The sequence below is a fragment of the Natator depressus genome, chromosome 1 (assembly GCF_965152275.1).
Source record: "Natator depressus isolate rNatDep1 chromosome 1, rNatDep2.hap1, whole genome shotgun sequence".
Taxonomy (NCBI): Eukaryota; Metazoa; Chordata; order Testudines; family Cheloniidae; genus Natator; species Natator depressus.
The window spans coordinates 293,377,581-293,400,144 of NC_134234.1; the positions used below are offsets into that span (position 1 = coordinate 293,377,581).

Genomic DNA, 22,564 nt, shown 5'->3' on the forward strand with positions numbered 1-22,564 from the left:
TCACTGCTGCAGTTGGAAAAAGGCAGGGGGAGAGAAACAGAAAAAAATGGAGGCATAAAAATCCATGTTGGGGTTTTACACAGCTACCCATCACTGTAGTCTCTGTGCAACTTACACAAAGCTTCCTTTGCCCCCACACGCTCTCATTCAAGCACTGGGCATGACACATCTTACATAAGGCTTTTATCTTCTGCAATATAGAAATAGTGTTCTTAACCTAGCTCAAACACCACTAAAAATTCTGGGCTCAGTCATGGCCCCCATACTTACAGTTGCAGTTAGAAGAGCTTCTGCACTGCCTGGGTCGAGGTAGCTGAAAGCATTATGCCAGCAGGACCCAGAACAAGGCATGTCATCTCCAGGGTTAGAGAGTGGAACATATACAGCAAGGGCCTGCAGTGAGTATCTAAAAAAGTTAAAGCACATGCCCCCGCTCTCCTCCTTGCAGAGCAATTCTCTAATCACCTGCTCGCGTGTAGTGTGGTCAGTAGTAACACTCCGATCTTGCATTCATGGAGCACAGGCAGTCACAAGAGGTGTGAATTCTGCATCGCCAAAGCCAAGAGTTTAAAAGTTGAGTCGGGGCCCCCCGCCCTCCCTCCTCCAAAAAATCAAGGGATTAGCTCTACAATCATGAGGTTTTTTATTTATTTGCATTATGTATTTTGGCCCGTCTTCCCATTTTTGAACTTACCCAGTGTGGATGTGAGAATTACACTGCTGCCAACTCTCGCAAATACATAGTAAGTAATATGATTTTGGACCCTGTTGCAGGATCTCCTGATAGAAGACAACTGAGATCAAATTACAGATTTGTATACAAGTCCTGCCTGATGATGCAGAGAACTTATAGCTTCTTCTCAAACCCCAAAATTCCAATTAATTATTATGCACACACCTCCACCCACACACACCTTCAGGAATTTCAGAAGGGAGCCAAAGAAGAGGAAAGTACAGGCAATTTTCTCAGAGATATTTCTTGTCCCATGGGCAAGAAAAGACAGACAACAGAAGCTATTGGAGGCAAACAGCTGGCTAGGTAAGTGGTGTAAAATAAAGGGCTTAGGTTTTGTTGAACATTGGGTACCTTCTATATGGAGAGGAGGTCAAATGACTTGGACCTCTCTCTCAGTAGGAGGGGACCCAATCTTTTGGGTAGCCAAGGGGCAGTTCATAGCCCCAGCACCTCTGATTTGCTGCATGAGTTATGCATGTTAAAAAATTGCTTGAGCCCGGCACCTCTTTCATGGCAAATTATGAACTGGCTAAGAGGATAAGCACAGTACTATGCTCAAACATAACTCAGACTCAAGGTAGCATGAATGTAAAGAATCAAGTCATCAAGGGATGTAAAGAGAAAACATTCTTCAATTTTCTATATACAACAGCTAGAAGCCTGGAAAATAAACAAGAGTAACTAGAAATACTCATTTACAAAAAGAAGTTTGATATGAATGGTATTACTGAAACCTGATGGGATGATTTTACATGACTGGAATGTTAAAAATCACATGAATATATCATATTAAGGAAAGAGGAGGTGGAAGGGGAAGATGGGTAGCGCTCTACATTAGAGATACCATTACCCTTTTTTAGGTATTACTGACAATTCAGAAGGACACCATATGGAATGCTCAGCGATCAACATATTAACTGATAAGTCTGGGGCAATGGTGAGGATGTGCTATAGACCACCAAATCAGAGGAGGGGACAAGATAAGTAGCTTCTTAAACATATCTATACAGTGTAGAAAGAAAAAAAAAATATATTATCATGGGAGATTCCACTCTGAGAGACATGTGCTAGGGATCTTTGAGTTTCAAAAAATTAAAGATATCTTTCTAAACACACAAAATATTGCAACCAGCTCAGGGTATTCTATATTACAATGCATTCTGATATATAAAGATGAATTGATCACTGAACTAAAAATTTATGGTTGCCTAAGTGCAAGCGTTCACAACCTAATTTAATTTGTTATATGCAAACAGAAGATAATCCCAACTACTTAAAAATTAAAAAATTATATATAAGAAAAGGAAAAATAAAGAAGCTGATAGTAATTAGAACAAGTCAACAGTTATGAGATGCAGATATCTGATAAGGATATCTAAAGATTTCAAGGAAATTAGTAGGTCCAATAGCGTTAAGGGCAATGAGAAGAAATTCTTTAAATATATCTGGGGAAAAAAAATGAAATTCTAGTAGTGGTTTTGGTTTGATACTAGATGCAGATGACAAACTGTCAATCATGATGCAGACATATTCAGTACACATTTCTATTCTGTATTCAAAAAGCAGCAAGATGTATTCACAACTAAAAGTAATAATGAAATACTTTCTATTCCTTCAGTAACAAGGAAGGGTGTTAAACAGCAGCTATTAAAGTTAAACATTTTTAAATCTACAAAACCAGATAATTTGCACCCAAGAATATTAGAAGAATTAGCCAAGGAACTCTGGCCCATTAATGCTGATACGTTTTGGAACACTGGGTAAGTTTCAGAGGACTGGGGAAAAGCTAATGTTATAGCAATATCTAAAACGAGTAAACAGCGTGACCCAGGAAACTGTGAACCAGTTAGCCTCATATCAATCCTGGGCATGGAAAGGCTAATCTGGGGGCACAGTAAAGATTATTGATAGCATAATTCATACCAATCAACATAATTTTATGAAAAATGGATCTTAAAGAAATTGCAGGGGGCTCACTAGTCTGGTTGTGGATAGTAACTGTTGACATAATATTTTTAAAAAGAAAAGGAGTATTTGTGGCACCTTAGAGTCTAACCAATTTATTTGAGCATAAGCTTTCGTGAGCTACAGCTCACTTCATCAGATGCATACTGTGGAAACTGCAGAAGTTTCCCCAGTATGCATCCGATGAAGTGAGCTGTAGCTCACGAAAGCTTATGCTCAAATAAATTGGTTAGACTCTAAGGTGCCACAAATACTCCTTTTCTTTTTGCGAATACAGACTAACACGGCTGTTACTCTGAAACCCATAATATTTTTAAGTTTCTGTAAGGCATTTGACTTATCATACATGACAGTGATAAAAAAATTAGTATGATACAGAATCAAAGACAGAGCATATTATGTGGATAAAAAACTGGTTAACTAATAGATTGCAAAAAGTAATTCTAAGTGGGGAATCATCTCCAGTAGGGATGCTTTTAGTGGGGTCAGATAGGGATCTATTCTCTGCCCTTTCAGTATCTTTGATGATTAACTGGAAGAAAATATTTTATTCTGCTCTCAGATTAAAAAAGCCAACCTTCAGTGGGAGTATTTGAGGACAGAGCAGGACCTTTGATTTTCCATGGATCAATGTTTGTGAAACTGGCTGTTCTAGGATTGCCAGATCTACAATAGTACCAAACACACTCAGTACTTCCACACACACACACACACACACTCTATATATATAGAGAGAGAGATATATATTCTGATCTCACCTACATACAGCAAAGGGGTTCCACTCACCCCAGGTGCACCTCCTTGCCACTAGGTGTGGGAATTAGAGTGAAAGCTATCTGGCCCTCCCTGCTGTCAGTTGCTCACACTGTGTCCCCTCTTGCTCTCTGTGACTCATAGTATATTGTGACTCAGCCCTACAACCAGGTCACTATATAGCTCCCCGCAAGTAACAAAACTCCCACTGGACAAGCTATTCAAATGCTGACAGTTTTCTAGTTCTCCAGGTCCTGTGCCATTTCCCCAGTGGCTGGCAGGGAAACTCAGGCCCTCCCTGTCTACTGGGTTCCAGGCCAGGATCCCTGTAACCAGCAGCTGGGATCCATACAGTCCTACTCCTTATTGTTGTTTCCCTGAGTTTCTTCTCAGGCTTTCTTCCCTGCAGGTTCTCTGGGCTACTCCTCCTTTCAGGACCAGACTCTCAAGGCTTATTCACCCCATGAATGGCCTTCTTACCACCTCAATGTTCCTAGAGAGTGAGTGCACACTCCTTCCCTTCAACCTCTTCCTAGGCTCACTTCCTGCCTTTTATACCACTATCCAGCTCCTCCCCCAGATGGGCTTTGTCTGCAATTAGCATTTATCAATCCCAAGCATCCATCCAGGTGCATCCATAAGGTTAATTGGCCTGTTTGGCCCACATTAACCCTCTCAGGTCTTGTGTGGGTTAGACATACCATCACACTCACACCCATGCATGTTGTATTTACTGTTAAGACAGACCATCTATGTGCTGATGGGTGCACTGGGCACAGTAGTGAACAGACTGTTTTTACTGTTTGGGCTATTAAACCAGTAATCTCTATCCACTGGGGCACCACACTAGTGGGGACTGGCACAGTTGGGGACCCAACTGAATCAAGTAAAATCCTGCAAAGTAGGATGCAACTGCTTAACTTTATTCACTGTGACTAATCACAGAGACTTCTTTAAAAAGTAATGTTTGTTTTGGAGGGCTCTGCTGGTCCTCTTCATCTTCCCTTCTGATTGCTAAATACCCAGAAGACCCTTCATATAACTAACACTATGAAAAAAATTACATTTTTTTCTTTTCTTCTCTTCCCATCCCCCTTGTAGTAAAGACCCTTAATCATTTTTGCTGCTCTTCACTGAATCCCTTCCAGTCTGCCTACATTTTTCTGGTTTCCAAAACAATGACCCTATCCTAGGAAGCAGTGGAACAGGAATCACCACTGGAAGGTTTATATTTTCCTAAAAAGGAGCTTCCCAACCTTCTTAGTAATATGTCTGCAATATCCTTGTCAAAGAGGGCTCCTGGCCCTGAAATATGAATGGATTAGAAAAGAAAATGTCTTTACTTAATCATGAATCTCTGTCTCTCTCCCCACCTCTCTGTCTCTATCATCTGTGTTTTAGCTACAGTTGCTATATCATGAGGTGTGGGTTGATGGGACATTAAAGTAGGTTGACTTAGATTTGACTAGTACTGACTAATACTGACAGACTTCCCATTGATTAGATTTCAAGAGACATTGTTGCCACTAGTCTAAAGAAAAGAAACCTTGTGAGACATGTTTGGGGCTAGCAAAGTTCTGGCAAGATTAATAACATAAAAAGAAGAAAGGAAACACAAGCCCAGCTGACACAGGCAAAGGGAAATATTGATCTCTAACTAGGGAGAAAAATGTGCTGATAGATTTTACTGAAGATGTGCATTCTGTGATGTTAGTAGACTATATTTAAAAGCATTGGCTAAAGTATCTTCCCTCAATTAAATTAAACTACATATATAACAAAATCATACTATACCAAGAGAGAACCTCAAAACAAACTGAATAGCAAAGCCAGCCCTCAAACTTTTCCTTTCCCAATTAGTTTAAACTGACTTCATAATTCAGAGTGAATAGACTGAGTTCTGTTTCACTGACTCCAGCATTTGGACTTTCAGGAGTTTCTATTATATTGTTTAATTTTATAAATTAGTGCAAAGAAAGATGCATTTTATTTATCTTACAAATCAGGAGACTTTCGCTATATTTTCACATGCTAACTATGTCAGAGAGTTGGGTAGTGACTGAGAAAATGGCACCTACAAAAGTGACAAGGGTTCCTTTTAAGCACCCAGTACTTTAACTGAAAAGCTTCTCTCATTTTCTCCCAAGTTGTGCCTTCCTCAGCTTACCTAACTGTTGACATCTCAGAGTGGCAATTAAAGTTAGCTAGGCTCTGTGCAGCTTTTTCAAGTATACAATGTGCCTTTCAGAGTGGTGACCGTAAAATCACAACGGTCTGCAAGCAGTCCTTTCTAACCAGTGTAGGGAGTCCTATATAGAATCTTGGTGCTAAACGGAGCTGTCAAAGTTATAACAAATTACTGTTCTGACACATTTCAGAAAATAAAACAGAACAAAGTTAGTGTCTAGTTATGTATTGTTTGGATTAGATATCCTGTGACTTACTTGATATTTGAGCTTGGCAAATATTACAAAAAAAAATTCCCACAAATATTCACTCAAATTTTGTAATTTCTGATTTTCAGAAATGCTGGACACCTGCAACTAGCCTTTCCTTCTGTGGACTTCTGGATTTTCAACATCTGTGAAAAGCAGGGCTTTTGCTTTGTCTGCTAATGACTCGTTTGTATGTACTTCCCATTTATTTCCATGTGACTGAGTTTTACAAATCAAAAGTTTTGCAGGAAGCACATTTCAAAGGCACATATGCAACTGTTCATGGAAACTGAATTTACAGCAGAAGTCTGGTGCCTTTATCAAATTGGAAAACAGAAACAATACCATGTGATTTATCTAACCAAGCACAACTAAAACACAGTTTGAATAATGAATGTTGAATACCTGTTGAACAGCAGCAGAGAACTGCTCATGGTCAAACCACAGTGTTAAAAGATACAGAATAAATGTGTTGAATACTATTGAATAATATAATTAATAAATATGAGGAAATTTGTATTTTTCTGGATATGCTCTGAGCAGAAAAGAGGCCAAATTCATTAGGTAAATTACTTATTGAAAATTATTCACTTGCTACTGCTTAGCATAGAAACTCTGTAAAATATACTGTGTCCAATAGAGAAGTAATCTAGTAGAGAATATTGTGTCTAGTAGGCTATAAAAGAATGTTAGGAACCAGGATGTAGGCAGTCTTCCCTCGTAGTCAGAGAAAGAACAGGTCTAGTGGGCAGAGCAGGCATCCAGGTTGGGGGAAGGGAAGTGGGCAGTCAGAATCAGAGTCAGCTGCCAAATACCAGATCCAGAAGTTGAGTCAGAGTTGGAACCAGGAATCAAAGCTCGGGGGTCAAAGCCAGGGTCAGATGCCAAATGCCAGAGCCAAGGGTCAAGCTGGAGTGGGTAGAGGGGGGTCAGAGCCAGGAACAGTAGCGGATGGTCAGGAGCCAGGTGTAAGGGCAGGAACCAGAGGAGAGGCAAGTGTGAGGCATGGAGTAGGAACTAGGTGGGAACTAGGAGTGAAGGCAGAGGTGAGGGAGGAGCCAAGAGCAGAGCAGAACAGGAAGAGGATTGGGGGAGGTAGACAAAAGCAGGGTCTGGCACAGGAGCAGCAGGGAGTCTGCACAGTTGGTCAGAAGGCCCACCGAGCTCACTTCCTGGCTTAAGTAGTGGGAGTGAACCAATCAGGCAGCTGCAGGCCTTAAGAGCTCCAATAGGACCTCCAGTAGGGCCTTATCTTCCAGGATTGGCAAGATGCTGCATCACCCATCTCCCTTGGTGGCAATGAGGGAGTGTCCAGGTGTCCATAGCATCAGGTTTTAGAAATGAATCCTTGGATCCTGACAAAGAGCCATTTATACAGACATTTCCTCACCTATTGAACTTTGTAGGTTGTTTTTTTTCATGTGTCTTTATAGAGAAAGTTGTACATTTTCTGTCAGATGCAAACCTTGCCAAAGTTATGCATGTCTGTAGACTGAATTTCTTCAATGCACTGTAGTTGAGGTGACTCCTCAAGACCTTTCAGGCACTTCACATCCTAAATCACAGTCACATCCATAACCGAATCCATACTCATGGAATGTGAATTTCAAATTTGCATGCATATTTGCACGGAAAGTCTTAGCACACTCATCCAATCAGCAAACAGAAAAATACCATAAGAACATAAGAATGGCTATACTGGGTCAGACTAAAGGTCCATCTAACCCAATATCCTGTCTTCCGACAGTGGCCAATGCCAGATGCCCCAGAGGGAATGAACAGAACGGGTAATCATCAAATGATCCATTCCCTGTTGCCCATTCCCAGCTTCTGGCAAACAGAGGCTAGGGATATCATCCCTGCCCTTCCTGGCTAATAGCCGTTGATGGACCTATAGTCCATGAATGTATCTAGTTCTTTTTTGAACCCTGTTGCAATCTTGGCCTTCACAACATCCTCTGGCAAAGAGTTCCACAGGTTGACTGTGCGTTGTGTGAAGAAATACTTCCTTTTATTTGTTTTAAACCTGCTGCCTATTAATTTCATTTGGTGATCCTTAGTTCATGTGTTATGAGAAGGAGTAAATAACACTTCCTCATTTACTTTCTCCACACCTGTCATGATTTTATAGACCTGTATCATATCCCCCTTTAGCTATCTCTTTTCCAAGCTGAAAAGTCCCAGTCTTATTAATCTCTCCTCATACGGAAGCCGTTCCATACCCCTAATCATTTTTGTTGCACTTTTCTGAACCTCTTCCAATTCCAATATATCTTTTTTTGAGCTGTGGCGAGCACATCTGCAGGCAGTATTCAAGATGTGGGCATACCACTTGACTTATCTGACCAGTCAACATTAGATAAGAACTAATCAACACAGTTTCAGTAGTGATTACTCAGAGAACTCTTCATTCTCAAAAAATAAAAATTCTTCTAAATTTGTCAAGTGATTTCAAATAACTAATATTCTATGAATGGAAAGAGATGCTAAATTTGTTGCATAAATCATCTCCTATAACTTATTACTTCAGATGTAGTGACCTTATTCCCTGTGGTTTAATCTGGCAGTCAAGAGCAGCTGGGAAATTCAGGCTAACAGTGTCTATATTTGCACATCTGGGGCTTCTTGGAAGGGTATTCTGAACAGAGGGCCCTCTACTCTGGACCTCATTCCCCACTTTTGATCCACAGTGCCCAAGTTTTTTTACCTAAAGGGCTTCTACAAATCTTATCTCTTTCTCCAGACATTTTTGAAGAGGGCATATGGGTTTGTGCATATGGGTATGATTGACTGGGAAGTTATTTTGTTTCTGTTAGTTAACAATGGTTTGGATGATGTTTAGTGTTGATTTTTTTATTGTTACCTAGAGGCTACTTTCTAGACACATTATATACCTGATACAAAGCCCACTGAAGTCAAACGGAGTCTTTTCATTGATTTAAATAGACATTGGATCAGGCCCTATATAAATGGAAATAATAAATCAATGAAGAAAGCCAAAACCAAACCAAATTTGCAAAACCAAATTCTGGAAGTGAATGCAAGGACATCTATAATTCTGAATCTACACTCAGGATAGCTCTTGAGATGAAATAACACAAATTAAGCTGACGATAAATTCCTCACAGAAATTAAATGTTTAAATTATGTTAGCAATGTGTTCTTCCTTTTGTAATACTGCTGCATAGTCATATAATCATAGTGGAGATGAAAGTCTGTAATCATAATAGCATCCTTGCATTTGATAGGAGTAATAGATGGGGAAAAATAGAAAACATTTCAGGCAGCAAATATGTCATCTATGTCACCATATGCGACTAGGGCCTAGTAGATTACATTCTTTGTACAATCATTACTCAGAGAGTGCCTCAATCAGACTACTCACATTTTAATTTCACTTTGATTTAATTGCAAGAATTGTAATTTGAAAAGGAATTATCGGTATGGAATCCAATAGTATTTTATCTTAATTGCGGCTTATTTTATTCCTCATGTCCTCTATTCTCCTTTTCCAAGGATGATGAATAATTGATTACGTGATCTGCCACAATTATCTGATGAATAATCAATGGTATTCAATCAATTTGTTTAGTGATTGTACTTTGTAATTTACATTTAAGTAAAAAGATTAAGATTTCCTGCATGGTTAAATAATGAATTATGTTTAAATAATGTTAAGACTGTAATGCAAAGCAACAAAAACTAATCAAGACAACATTAGGACTCATAGCTGTGACATTATGAAGATGGAAAAGGACAAATAGCGTGTATTTGGAATAGAGTAACATTCTTAACTTCTAAACAGGCCGGCTTCTTAAAATCAATATTTGGATATTAATTGTAAGTAAATGTAATTTAACAACAAAGGAAGAAAAGATTTGATGGAAGCCTATAAATATTGTTTTGCTTAAATACCTATTTTTACATTTTTTATGGTATCTGGAGGCCAGTGAAATGTATACGATGGGGAAAGGATGACTTCTAGTTGAGACAAGTTTAACATAATTTCTACTGGTTTAGCCAGAGGTAGTCTCCCTTCTTTCTGATAACTTAATAATGTTGCTCACAAGATCCTTATCTTCACTAGCTAACATCCTAGCTGCAATTCACTACTGGTGAAATTCCACAAGTTGAAATAGTTAGTGTAAAGAAGGCACTGGTCTTTTTATCACTGTATTGTCTAATAACATACCAATAGATGATTTCAGTGAGAAGTGATGCTTTCTTATCTGTCACACAGAGGACATGACAATACTGTACAGGGAGAAAATATCTGCTCTTACCTTCCTCCCCCGCCCCATTTCAACTTCAAGTGAGACAAAGGGAGGCAGAGACAAGAGCTTATATCCCATCTATCATTAACTTGAAAAAAATTCCATGTTGAGACTCACCTATAACATTTGGACACTGTCAGGTTACAGATCATGGTCTAAATTTTATTCTCATTTACACTGCTATAAGTCTAAAGTAACTCAAGTTAACTTTACTGGTGTAAATCGACATTAGCTGAGAGCAGATTGTGGCGCCACATAATTCTGAACAATAAATTCCCTTGCTTGTGTTACTGATCTGAAATTGTTAAAACTGAAAGGATTTGTAATCTTAAACATTTCAGATGTTTTTTGCATTTCACTCATCTTCAAAATAGACTGGTAAGTTTCACTTTTTGCTTATATTTAGTTTTATGTTGTGGTTGTCTATCCCAGAGGCTGGGTTGCGAACACTGGGTCAGTTCATGCCTCCTCCATTTGCACATAAAAGGGATCCTCTGCACATGGATGTCCTTTCTTCTTTATGAACATGTATCTTTCAACATGTGACAGCACACTGGAATGCGAGACATTCATGATCACTTGAGGAGCAGGATACCACGTTACTAGTCTACAAAACAGCTATCAATGGTATTCTGATGATGCTTCTAGAACCAGGGGGGAATTCTGGGAGTTTAGCCTCTACTCCCACAATACCTGTAGGTTTACACAAGACTCCCAGAAGGCACTGAGCAAATGTCACCAACAGCTGGAAGTCTTACCGGAACTCTAGGATGTGTTCGCAAAGTTGCTCTTGAAGTCACTGCAGCTAACCCAACTGAGTAGAGTACCTAGGGCAAAACAGCAAGTCCAGTAAGCATGATTGATACTTGTCTGTAAGATAAACAATGCAATTTAGTTTTCATCTGAGCCAAGTTGTCCATGTCGATGAGACCCAGAGGAGATGGCTGGGCTAAACCACCAAGAGAACTGATGAGTGAGCTTGTTGTTGGAAATGGACAAAAGAAATAAATTTGTTTAATGAGAAATAGAATTTGAAGATTTGTGCCTAACTTGGCACAGGGCCGGTTTTGTTCAACATCTTTATCAATGATTTGGATGATGGGATTAATTGCACCCTCAGCAAATTCACAGATGACACTAAACTGGGGGGTAGGGATAGGGTCCAGAATGACCTAGACAAATTGGAGAATTGGGCCAAAAGAAATCTGATGAGAAATCTGAAGTCAAAGGGAGTATTTTAATTGATTTAAATAGACATTGCATCAGGCCCTATATAAATGGACAAGTGCAAGTGCAGAGTCTTACACTTAGGAAGGAAGAACCCCATGCACCGCTACAGGCTGGGGACCGACTGGCTAAGCAGCAGTTCTGCAGAAAAGGACCCAGGGATTACAGTGGATGAGAAGCTGGATGAGACTCAGCAGTGTGCCCTTGTGCCCAGTGCCCAGCTAATATGCCCAGTGTGCCCAGAAGGCCAACAGCATATTGGGCATATTAGTAGATCGAGGGAAGTGATTATTCCCCTCTATTCGACACTGATGAGGCCACACCCGGAGTATCGCGTCCAGTTTTAGTCCCCCCACTACAGAACGGATGTGGACAAATTGGAGAGAGTCCAGCAGAGGGCAACGAAAATTATTAGGGGACTGGGCATATGATTTATGAGGAGCGGCTGAGGGAACTGGGGTTATTTCGTCTGCAGAAGAGAAGAGTGAGGGGGGATTTGATAGTAGTCTTCAGCTACCTGAAGTCGGGTTCCAAATCTGGGATACACACAAGAAAGTTACATTATTGGAGGTTCCTGGTAATTGGTTTTGATTTCATATAAACTTCCTGTTACTTCTTCTTGGAGATCAGAACACAAAACTATTGGATTTTAATACATAATGAATACATAAATCTACTTCCATAGTGGGCAGTAGGCAGGTTATTATATAAACCATTACTCCCATGGGACCACTCACAGGAGTAGAGGCTTGCCGATAAGCAGCAAATACATTGCGACTATTTCAACCCTACAGCTTATAAGAACAAACACAACAAAAACAAAACAACCCCCCCCCCCAGGCAGTCATTTAAATACCCAGGCTTCCACAACCTATAGTTAGAGGGAAGCTGGAACATAAAGATGTATCTTGAAACTGCATCTGCCTCAGCTAACTGAAATCATTTTCCAATTACAAATATTTTTAAAGTTTAATTTACTTTCCTACCACCATCTGAAACAGGAACAGAAAGCATATCGAAAATAGCCCCAGGCACTCAGAATAATTCATCCAGTGATGTCAGTGACATTTAAGAAGGTTTGGAGGGTTCTGTATTTTCACACATCAAGGAACTTGGTTTTGTGTTTTCTGTACTTGCACATCCTTATTTTTGCAAAAAAAAATTGTGGTTATAGTTAGTGTATGGTAGCGGGGAGGACGTTATAAAAGAAGAGAGAGTGGTGGTGACTTCACAGTGTGCTGCTCCCCTTCCTATGGAGACCCTGATTGCTCTTGTGCATGGACTATGCAGTTGGGACTCCAGACTCAGATTCTGTGGTGATGGGCACTGATGTAAGAGCTTAGATGGATAAACAGGATAGGCATTTTGGGGAGCAATCTCCAAGGAGCAGTCATTCTTTGCAGCATGCTCTGCTGATAGCCCAGCAGATTTCAGTGGTGCTCTATCCAGTGTTAACTCCCCATACCCAGAGTATTGTGTCCAGTTTTTCTATGCTCTGTAGATAAAGATAATCAGTGGCAACTGGGTAGGGAGCCAATGGCAACGTGATACCATTATAAGAGGAGTGGCATGTGAAAAAGTGGGTCCACAATACCAGAAGGAAAGGTTGGTTCTTTTCAAGATCCATGAGGTCAGGTCCTAACCAGCCTAATGGTTGTTCCATCCGAATTGGTGTGCCCCCCGCCACCCCCCAACAACACGTGAATCTCTCAAGAGCAATATGGGTCCTGAACAATCTGTGGGCTGCCCTTTGCGTCCATGACTCCCTACCCTTCCCCTGGTTCTTAGTATTTCCAACCACAAAAATTAAAAAATCATGAATTTCTCTTTCTTCCCCACCCCTCCCCGATCTCTCAGAAGCATCATAAACCCACAATCTCCAGCACCACAGCACAGACTTCTTCCACTTTAGCTACTGAAACAACTGGTAGGTAGGAAGCATGTTAGTATCCTTTGTGTAGATATGCCATAAAGGGTGACACAACAAACACTTATTTGTGAGAGCACAGTGGGATCTTGGACATCAGGATTCCTGTTGTCTATGGTTGGGTCTGGTAGCCAAGTGTGGGGCAGTGGGTACAGACAACATAGCCAAATGTTACAAAGCCCCGGTTTGTGTCATCTGTGGTAACTGAACTCAGGCTCTTTGGATGTAAGAACAAAAGATGTTGCCATCTGAGCTAAAGAACTATTTTTCATAGCATGTGTCAATGTTCCTTCCCCACTCTGAACTCTAGGGTACAGATGTGGGGACCTGCATGAAAACCTCCTAAGATGACTTTTACCAGCTTAGGTTAAAACTTCCCCAAGATACAAACTATTTTACCCTTTGCCCTTGGACTTTCGCTGCCACCACCAAATGTTTAACCGGTTACTGGGAAAGAGTTGTTTGGAAACGTCTTTCCCCCCAAAATCCTCCCAACCCTTGCACCCCACTTCCTGGGGAAGGTTTGGTAAAAATCCTCACCAATTTGCATAGGTGACCACAAACCCTTGGATCTTAAGAACAATGAAAAAAGCATTCAGTTTCTGAAAAGAAGAATTTTAATAGAAGTAAAAAGAATCACCTCTGTAAAATCAGGATGGTAAATACCTTACAGGGTAATTAGATTCAAAACATAGAGAATCCCTCTAGGCAAAACCTTAAGTTACAAAAAGACACAAAGACAGGAATATCCATTCCTTTCAGCACAGCTTATTTCTTCAGCCATTTAAAGAAATCATAATCTAACACATATCTAGCTAGATTACTTACTATGTTCTAAAACTCCATTCTTGTTCTGTCCCCGGCAAAAGCATCACCCAGACAGACCCTTTGTTTCTCCCCCACTCCAGCTTTGAAAGTATCTTGTCTCCTCTTTGGTCATTTTGGTCATGTGCCAGCGAGGTTATCCTAGCTTCTTAACAAGTGAAAGGGTTTTTTCTCTGGACAGGAGGGATTTTAAAGGTGTTTACCCTTCCCTTTATATTTATGACAGCATGTTGGCAGTAACAATCATAAACCCCCACATATGGTTTACCCAGTGGAAGGTGACCAAAAGTCATACTGGGTATGTCTACACAGCTCCTTTACCAAAGTACCTTATAGAAGGGGCATGCCAAATGATGTGCTTGTGTAACCCACACTGACACAGTGAGTAAGTCTACCCGCAAAAGCTGTGTGTGGGCTAGCCTACTGAACTAGCTTGAATCCAGCTAGTGCAGGTAAACAGTAGCAGTAAGACAGCAGGGTGGGTTTCAGTGAGTAGGTAGTACAAGCCTGGCACAGACCCATGGATCTCGATTCTAGCTAACTTGGGTAGGCTAGCACAGCTTTTGCTGGGTAGACTTCCTCACTGTGTTAGTGTAGGTTACACAAGCACATCATTTGGCATGCCCCTTCTATAAGGTACCCTGGTAAAGCAGCTGAGCGCTGGCTGTGTTACGTTACAGATATGGGTTCTAGTCTTTTCTATGTCTGAATTGACCTTGTGCAAAGTCTCACTAGTCATCTCTGTAAAGTGGGATAATAAAACATGTGAACAGCAGTTAGTGAAAGAGCAGGAACTAGAAATGATGGTGTCCTGGCTTGAAGCTCAATGTATTTTCTCATAAGCTTAAGGGGATAGTGGGTGGGGGGCAAAGGGAGTGTCTCTCTCTTTCTCTCTCCATTTCAAAAATCATATGCAGCCATGGAGCATGTCATGTTTTTTGCAAGAGCTCCTGCAGCAGGGGCCAGAAATCACATTCCTCATGATAAATTTATGGCAGTTGGCAACACTGTTAAGTGTAATTATATGTTTACTTCCAGTATATTTTTCACACACTAGATGTTCCTATGAAGATAACAGAGTTCCATACAGGGCATGGTCTCTGGTAACCAAAGGCGACAAAGTAGGAATCTAGCTGCACAGAAGCCTGTTTGTAATTTATAGTTGTTTTCTTTCATAAATGTTTAAGATATGTAATGATACCAGCATAATCTGATGCTAGGGACTCCCTTATATGCATCTACGTCTTATACCTCCCTCCAAAAGGCAGGGGGATGACATGAAAAAATGATCGAGCCTTAGGCTGCATCAGAGGTGTGACAACATGAAAAACGTCAGAAGGACCAGTACTGAGAATGCAGGAGACTAGCAGCCATGCTGAGAGATACATTAAGGGATAGGATGATTCTGCAAAAGAAAAAAACCACAACCTACGCCAGCCAGCCTGAGAGCCCTGGTCAACAGACACAGGTTCGAGTTATGGGACTAAAAATAGCCCATTTGGGCTCTGAGATCCAGAGAAGGGGGTGGGTCTCAGAGCCCAATCTCCAGCCCAAGAGGGAACATCTACACTGCTATTTTTAACCCTGCAACATGAACCCTGCTAGCCTGTCATTTGACCTCGCTTCTAACACTCACTGCCGTGGGGTTTTGTGGGAGAGGGGTTGGGGTTTTTTGTTTTCTTTTTGCAGTGTAGATGTACTCTAAGACAGTGTTTTGCAACGACTGGTATGTGGACCGGTGCCAGTCCACAAGATGTCTCTGAAACAGTTTAGGAAGGCAGCAAGCCGGTCCCCAGTATTAAAAAGATTGAGAAACACTGCTCTAAGACAGGTTTCAGAGTAGCAGCCGTGTTAGTCTGTATTCGCAAAAAGAAAAGGAGTACTTGTGGCACCTTAGAGACTAACCAATTTATTTGAGCATAAGTTTCGTGAGCTACAGCGCTGTTAGTCTCTAAGGTGCCACAAGTACTCCTTTTCTTACTGCTTTAAGAGAGTACTAAAAGGTTGGGGGGACATATCCCAGCCCCTCCAACAGTGTTTGCACTTCTGGCCTGCATTTTTCCCCTTACCAATGGTTGCAGGGATGTAATAACGTGTGCCCCTTTTTCCTGCCACCCCCCACCCACCCCTCCACACACAAGTATCTGTGTGCCAGGAGAGACTTCTCTGGATCTCATGGAGACGATCTACCTCAATCTCTTTAACAAGATTAGAGTACATTTCCTAATGTGGCTAAGACATGGTTTGTTTCTGTCCACACAGGGAAAACCAAACCCTGTAATAACACTGTTAAAGTAACATGATAGATTTTGCATTACAGGTAGGGCCTCAGTATGGGTAAACCCATTTGCAAGCTACCCAGACTACTCATGGGGTTAAATAGAAGCTAAAGGTTTATAGCTTAATGAGAGGCATTTGTAACTGAGTGTAATATAAACAGATATAGGACTTAAAAGGGTGCATTAGTCATAAAATCTTTAGGAGCAAGATAGCCCAACAGTTCATTCCAGATTCAGATCTGTTAATATATGACTGTAAGAAGAACCATAAACAAGGGTTGCCATTTAAAAGCAAGCAACCTTATTTCCTATATAATCAGAGCTCAAAGTGGGAAGAAATAGGTGAAGGAAGCCATGTAATGCTGCAGCACAGGTCTGAATGTGCCTAGATATTACAGAGATAAGCATTACAGAAATGCTTGAATGGATGGCATGAAGGAACGTAACACAAGGCAGGTATAGTAAAATGGGAACAAACAGTACTGATCAGTCCTCATCAACTGTTCCTTCCTTCTTTTACAAAGTATTTCCGTTAAACGTCTATTTAATTTCTTCATCCTTCACATTTTTCCATAAAATAGTACAAATGGTTTTGGGTTTGGGTTTTTTTTTCCATTTTGGGAGAAGTGCTGATGTTCATTCTGCTGAAACAAGTGCTGGTGACCAGCTCCTGTGAGTTTCTAGGGGTGGGTGTGAGGGGGCAGAGACAGATGTCTTCATTTTCTTTTTGGATACACATGTAATTTGCAGGTGTTTATATTCAGAATTAGAGAAACCTTAAAAGGATCTGTTCACTTGAGCAATATGATGTTGATCCTATCTCCAGACAACATTGAAACAGAAGAGCAAAACATGGATATTTACACTTCCTATTAAACTTTATAATTTCTTTTACAAGGTTTAACACCACTGATAATAAATATCTAGTCTAGGATAGCTTTCCCATGAGATGTTACCTTTTTATTTTTTCAGACATGATAAACTTATTTTGACCAGATTGACTTCCAGATGATCATACACACTCCCTAACAGTGGAAAAGCAAAGGTAGCTGAAATCAGGAAAGAAATTTTGTCATTTTTAAACTTCAAATTGTTCTCCTTTTTGGAAAGTCTATAAAGAGACACTGCCAGACATGTATAAATCAAAATTTAAGTTTTACATTAAAACAAAACCACTTGTTCCTCCCATTTGTATTTATAAAATCAAATATTAATAGAAATTCATTCAGAATGTTGTTTTTTTTAATTTAGTAAATTTTAGTTTGGATTTAACTATTTCCCTGTAATGTGAGTGAAGGATAACTTTAAACTAAAACTGACTATAAACAAATGTAAAACTGACACTGCTATTTTTGGCACCTTAGAGACTAACAAATTTATTTGAGTATAAGCTTTCGTGTTGCCTCCAATGAAGTGAGCTGTAGCTCACGAAAGCTTATGCTCAAATACATTTGTTAGTCTCTAAGGTGCCACGAGTCCTCCTTTTCTTTTTGTGGGTACAGACTTAACAGGGCTGCTACTCTGAAAACTGCTATTTTTATTGCCCAAACTGTGTGAAGTGAACGTAAATACATAAAAAAAAAGCATGAATGCTGAAAATTAAATGAGATTTTAAAATATCTGAAGTGTTATTAGTAACATAAGTAAATTTGTTTTTAAAATGTATGCTAATTTACTTAACTGCCAGTTTAAAGTCTACTGTATTTTTTAAAAGCTGATATTTAGTTATCTATTGAGATGTCATACATTCTGTACTTCGATTTTGTCTGTAATTTCCAGCATGAGCTAGAGATAGCTTTGAAGTTGATGGCAGTTAACATGGAATTTTAAAGCATTCCAAACATCCTCTTCACACAGAAAAGGGAATGAAAAATGACTGTACCACGCTCTCCTGCCTCTGCCTACTACTACAAGTAATGTTCCACGTCAGAGACAGTGATGTATTTGTGGTCGAAATACGAACACACCCTCCCCCCCCCCCAAGCAAATTTAATCGCACTCGCACATCTCTGCATAGATCAGTGGAAAAAGTTTTAATTAACTTTTTCTCTCGCTAAGTGGATGCTGGAGGCACAGAGACGAGTAATTGGCTGCAGAGCCCTGTTTGATCAAGGGAAATTGGGAATGTGAGTCTTTCCCTCCTTTTCCTGGCTTTAAATCCGTCAGCATCATTTGTTAAAACAGCAACAACAACAACAAAAAAACCGGGAGGGGAGAGAGGAAGATTTTGCACTTCAGATCTTTCGCTGTGCCTCAGTGAACTTCAAATGCCAGCTAACATTCCTCTTGCTCAACTTAATCACCAATGTATTTAATCTGATTACACCCAAAAACCCATGCCCCTTGAAAGCACACGAAAACCACACACACGAATCACGAAAAGCACATTCTGCGCCTCCCCGCCCCCCACTCTGCAAACCTGCCCTGCCTGGGATCTGCGTGGACTTCCGAAGCCTTCTCGGTACCAGGGAATGGCCTGTCCTTCCCGGTCAGCAAATCCAGCCCTCCGGGTTTTCGGAGCTGCCGGCACCCCCAGCGCGGCGGCGATTGGAGAAAGCGGCCGGCTGCAGCCAATGGGCTCTGTGGAATGCTCATGTCACCGTACCGGGCTGGCAGCGCCTGAGCCCCGTCAGGGAATAAGGGGAGAAGCAGCGGCGCAGCTTGGTCACTTCTAGCCTGACACGCTCCCAGCAAACCCTTCCCTGCTCTCTGCGGGAAATGCGTCTCTCCAGCCTGCACTGACTTCCCTGGGGTGCCCAGGCAGAAAGGAGCAGCCAAGCCAGGCTCCCTCCAGGGGATACTTGCCTCCCTTGCTCTAAATGTGACTGGTCCTTTCCCCCCCGCCCAGGAATACCTTGCGGTGTTTCCCAAGTCCTTCTCCTGGAGGGTAAGTGGCAGCTCTGCTTTGCTCTCCCCCGCAGGGGAGAGAAGTGCGGTTTTGTCTGTATGAAGCGGGACTGTTTGCATTAGATTCCCACTTTGCAGTCTTGGGGGGTGAGGGGAATGTGCTGTGTGGAATGTCAGCCCCCCCCCCCGGGTCTTGTCACCTACAAATGTCTCGAGAGACTTAATTAGTTTAACAGGACCCGAAAGGTCGGAGTAGAAGCGAGGCGACTAACTTAGGCAGAAAGCAACTAGTGGCTGCCCCAGCCTAATATCTTTAGAAGCCTGCCGCCTCAGTTTGTTTCCTTAAAATATTGTCTTCGAAGTGGTGAGTTTTTTTAGCTTTCAGTGCTGTTTTTTTTTAAATTTTCCATAAACAGTAATGAAGTAAAAGCCCAAATCTGTTACTTATTAACATACCTGGGACTCAGGATGCAGCGCGAAGTTGTTAAATTTCTGCAGACGAAAAACCAAACAGATCTTGGTTATTGGATTGCCTAACCTGGCACTATTGTGTATGGGAGGAGGCTCTGGAAGATTGTCCACAAACTTGTTTGAAGAGTCTTAAATGAGAGGGGAAATAATTTGGGGGCTGACACCATACTGAGTTATAATTTGCCCAAGTGGAATCTGAACTAGCACTCCAAATACATGTATTATTAGCTTGAATGTATGTGTGTGCCCTGCATGCAGAACAAACAAACAAACAAAAAGCAAAACAACAAACTGTGAGGGGACAAAAGGGAGCAGAAGATTAGGATTTTATCTGAGGTTATTTATATCAAAGTGTCTCTGTGATTTATGCTTTACTTATTCATTTAGTTCTACACACACAGACGTGGTTGTGCTTACATTTTATCTTCACACATGTACATGTTTTGGTATACAGAGACAGTTTAGAAATGTGTATTACCACGGCTGTAGTGTGTGTGTAATTTTAAATATGTTAGTGTATTTTGTACAACTGTAGCATAGAGAGCTCCGTCTCTCTTTATAGCACCCAAGACTATAGATGGATGTGAGTTTCAGAGTGTTTGCCTGACTCAGGCTCCAGATGTGTGAGCTCAGCTGTTGCCTGTCACTTGGGTGACAACTGGTCTTTTTCCACTAAGCCTTTGCTTTCTCCATTATCCTCAACTAAGTGTCAATGTTTCAGTTCCCTTCTATTATCATGAGTGTATTCCAGTCCCATGGGACAGGGCAACCTTGTTTGGCTATCCTCAGCATGCAATATGTCTGCTTTCAGACTCTCTTCCATAGGAAAAAAACAATCTCGTGACAGCTAGAGAGAGACATCTAAAATACAGCCCTAACTTACGCTAAATATTCTGCCTCAAGAGAGCTCTGAAGGGGTGATGAATATTTGTCAAGCCTTTTTTCTCAAACAATATTTACTCCCACCAGGGGATTTTAAACATAAACAGCAACCATTTATCTTGCTGTCTGGTTGGGTTCATTTCAGTGTGCCTTCAATGTGGTTTCAGCTTAAGGTGGCGGGGTCTGGTCTTGGACAGGAATCTGTCATTGTACCCCAGCTGGGGACTGAAGAAAGCAAAATAAAGCGCTCTGCTAGTACCAGTGTCTCTAAATGCCATCAACTGGAGAGTCAGGAAACTCAGTGGGGGATATTTTACAAGCTCTCCAAGAATGTTTATACAGAGGATTTAAAGGTTAAAAATGCATATTCCCTACATGTGAAAACTAAAAGGTGTCAAAAATAAATGGCTAACATTACTCCCAGTTCAATTTTCCATGCTTTGTCATGTAGCTGAAAACTATGACTTTTAATTAACAACTTTTCTTGCCTATTGAAAATTCAGAATGTCTGTCAGTTCTAACAGCAAAAAGTCAAGATGAGCTAAAAGAGTTTATCATGTTTTGTAATCAAAGATCTATGGAGCCATTGTTGTATAATAAAGGGTGCTGTACTGAGTCAGCCTGGTCACCCGCATAAAAATTGTAACATCAGCTGTGGGGGGGCAGGAAGGGAGAGAGAAAGCCCTTACAGGGTTAATAGCTGAACTATTAAGATTGGAGTCAGATGTGAGTAAAAGCAACAAGGGAGTCTGTTTTTTTCCTAATATCCTGTAGTCTGATAACTCTGAAAAAGGTAATTGTTTAAAAAAAATCTGTTTTGATTTAGAATTTTTTTAAAAAAAGCAAGATGAAGTCTGCATAAACAAGAGAAGATTCTAATGTTTCGAAAGGCTAGGAAATGGCTAGAAAATTCCAATCAGCTTAAAAGTAAAACACTGAACTGTGCATGGATTTGTCTTGCACAAATACAGAATTTTGTTGATTTCCCTCTTCTAAATAGTCCATTCTCCATCTTAGTGGCATAAAGGATATCGTTCAGTGTTTGTGAAAGAACAGTCTGTGTGCTGGAAAGATTGTCTTTTCTAGTAGACTAGTTAATTATAACTTTTAATAAGAGTGGATTTAGAGTATTTGCCTTCTAGATAACAGTTTTGCAAAAAAGAAAATGTAAATGGTTTGAAGAGTATAGGTGGTGGTTGCTGTTATACTCTAAAAGTTTAATAACTTATATGTAAAAAAGATGCCTGAGGAATGACTTGGCACACTAATGACCTAACTTCTCTGTTTGGTCTGTCTTCCCCTCTGTTTTTAGAAAGAGATTAAATGAGTTTGGCATTGTTCATTTAATTGGCATATGAAAATCAGATGGGTTTTACTCTGTAACTATTTTCCACTGAAACACTGCATAAGATAAGCTTGTATGGAGTTAGTTCCTATTGTATCTTTGCCGAGTGATTGGCTTGACCCTTTCCTAATACCTTGGATGAAGATACAAAGATTTAAAGTATTTTCCCAATAGCATGGCATTTACAGAATATGGTGATGGTGGATGCTGTACAAACTACCTAATACAGAATAGATAAACAGACCAACTTCAGGTAAACACAAGAATTCACTAAACACGGTATCCAGGCAACCAGAGCCATGATATATGTACGACTGAATTAATTTTTTGCGACTCTTTTTAAAATGTATGAAAAAATCTTTTTGACCACTTAGTGTTGTCTTGGACTTTTACCTTATGTGGCCTACAGGTAAAGACATCAATGCCTCTGCCTAGAGATTCATGAAAGAACAGTCTCCAAAGCCATTGCTCCTTTATATTTCAATAATAAAGCGATCACTTCATAAATATTTAAGAGAATCATTCTGTGGTCAAGTATTGCCTAAGGTGAAGGAGAATAGCAACATAGTATCTTTCCCTTGTTTCTGAGCAGGCTACA

At 40.5% G+C, this 22,564-nt stretch overlaps 1 protein-coding gene and 1 long non-coding RNA gene across 3 annotated transcripts in view; one reads left to right on the top strand and one right to left on the bottom strand.

The window, feature by feature from the left end:
• Positions 1-18,887, bottom strand: part of LOC141986854 (uncharacterized) — a 159,568-nt gene extending 140,681 nt beyond the window's left edge. Inside the window, exon 1 of the long non-coding RNA XR_012639376.1 lies at positions 18,841-18,887. This is a non-coding gene — a long non-coding RNA (uncharacterized LOC141986854). The remainder of the gene's footprint in view (positions 1-18,840) is intronic.
• A 182-nt stretch (positions 18,888-19,069) lies between these two features.
• The window catches only part of PRICKLE1 (prickle planar cell polarity protein 1), a 106,913-nt gene continuing 103,418 nt past the window's right edge, over positions 19,070-22,564 (top strand). For both annotated transcript variants that reach the window (XM_074942185.1, XM_074942182.1), the window contains exon 1: positions 19,070-19,308. The gene's annotated coding sequence lies outside the window, so the exon portion shown is untranslated. The remainder of the gene's footprint in view (positions 19,309-22,564) is intronic.